The following is a 2122-nucleotide window of genomic DNA, read 5'->3' as shown; positions in this document are numbered from 1 at the left end:
CACTAAGTCAGCCCAGCTCCCTGAAGGTTTCCCTCAATTTTGCTCATCCTTTTACCAAACATGATATTTTTGTCCAGAGACTGGTCTCTCCTGATAACAAGTTCAAAGTGCATGAGATGAAATCTCAACACCCCTGCCTCTGAGGTGCACTTCTTCCAAGACACCTTTGTTGGTTCTTCTGGCAATCCAGGATATTTTCAATACTCTTCATCAATACCATAATTCAAATGTATCAATTATTATCTAGTCTCCCTACTCATCTCATCGTACAACCTTCATATGCGTACGAGATGCTTGAAAACACCATGGCCTCAGTCAAGTACACCTGAGTCCCCAAAATGACATCCATGCTATTCAGCCGGTTAAAGAGGGCATGTGCAACAGGCTTGCCAAATGGAATGCTTGCATAACTCTAAACTCTCTGTCATCAAGCAGATGCCAGCTCACAGCGGTCATATAGGACAGGGAGGAACTGTCTGCGTGAATTTCCAGAGACTAACTCTTTAGAACAGTCACAAACATCGTCTTTCTCCCGAGGAGTAGCTGGTGGTTTCGAATTCCTAACCTGGCGGTAGGCAGCCCAGTGAATAACCGCTTTGCCACGAAGGCTCCTGCCTTCATAACTACCAACCATCAAATTTTTAGAGGTGACACTTCACCTTCCACACATCTTTAATCATTGAAGATTTATTGGTATAAACTAAACGCCACCAGTAATAATGAATGATTAAACAGGTGAAATTTACAATAGCTCCTGGTCAACCTGTTTTCTAGCTGCTGTTGTTTCCAGGTGGGACAAAGTTTAGCCATCAGCCGCTCTTCTTTTAAAAGAGATTTGTTTGTTTGTCGTCAGACAATCCACGGCACTTTCCGTGATCTTCACCAACACCACAATTCAAGTGCATCAATTCTACGGCTGCCTTCTTTAGCCTTTGTCCAATTTTCACACACATATGAGGCCATCGCAAGTGTCTTGGTTTGGATTTGTCACACCTTAGTCCTGAAAATAATATCTTTGCTCTCTGACACTTTAGAAGATTCTTACCCAGTGGATTTTCCCATTGCAGTACTTCGCTCCACTTCTTGACTGCAGCTCCCATGGATGTTGACTAAGGATTAGAGCAAAATGAAATACAACCCCCATCTTTCCTCCATTTATCACGATGCTTGCAAATGGTCTAGTTGCAAGGACTTTTGTTTTCGGTACATGAGCTGCAATACATTGAGTTGCAGTCACTAATTAGCATAAGCAAGTGCTTCAAGCCCTCTTCCCTTTCATCAAGTTGAAGTTCTATTATTCTTGTATATTTTAGGAATATACAGCTGTGTTAGATATTGTCTCTTTCATCACAAATTGCTGATAATGTAAGTAACAATGTGAGATCCTGATGTGTGTGTGTGTATACATACATACCAATGTATACATACACACACATATGTGCATCTTCTTATTCATAATTAAAACCATTGTAAAAGTCATTTAAAGCTTTTTGTCAGAGTCTCAGTTTACCTTTTATTTTAAAACATGGAACGCTTCACGAATTTGTGGGTCATCCTTGCGCAGGGGCCATGCTAATCTTCTGTGTATCGTTCCAATGTTAGTCTATGTGGCACCGGAGCTAGCGCTCTCATTTTACCTTTCGACAAAGCTTGGCAGGAATCATCACCCACATTTTATACATGGACACATGGTGGGGGAAATGTGGCCAAATTGCTTCCTGAGGAAGAATCAACCATAGTTCTCCCACATGAGCTACTTGGAACAAGGACCCCACCAAGAATAACTTTACTGTTTCTAAGCCAACCTGATCATTTGAGTTCGCTCAGTAAGTAATTTCATTCTGGGGAGTGAGGATTTGGTTGGGGAATGGTAAATCTTGTTTGTTTTAAATACTAGATCGTTATATTGTCTGGGGACATCAGGTTCATTACTATCACTCTAAACATCTAGAAAAAAATAAAATCTACTCCTGCATGGTCAACTCTCGCCAGCACTACAGGGCACAGAAGGGCCCAATGTGGAGCCACAGATCTGAGTTCTAATCCCCCTTAGGGATGAACTGAATGGAACCCTTATGGCTCCCTTCTCGTCACACTGTTTAGGCATTTAACCGAGCTGTAC

At 41.8% G+C, this 2122-nt stretch overlaps 1 non-coding gene across 1 annotated transcript; it reads right to left on the bottom strand.

The window, feature by feature from the left end:
* Positions 1-1519: 1519 nt before the first annotated feature.
* Positions 1520-1623, bottom strand: LOC142444009 (U6 spliceosomal RNA). Its single transcript, XR_012783704.1, has one exon. It is a non-coding gene; the product is annotated as a U6 spliceosomal RNA (small nuclear RNA).
* Positions 1624-2122: the final 499 nt, after the last annotated feature.

Source organism: Tenrec ecaudatus, chromosome 3 (assembly GCF_050624435.1).
Source record: "Tenrec ecaudatus isolate mTenEca1 chromosome 3, mTenEca1.hap1, whole genome shotgun sequence".
Taxonomy (NCBI): domain Eukaryota; kingdom Metazoa; phylum Chordata; class Mammalia; order Afrosoricida; family Tenrecidae; genus Tenrec; species Tenrec ecaudatus.
The sequence above is the reverse complement of the archived record's forward strand: the minus strand, read 5'-3'. Positions and strand labels throughout refer to the sequence as shown.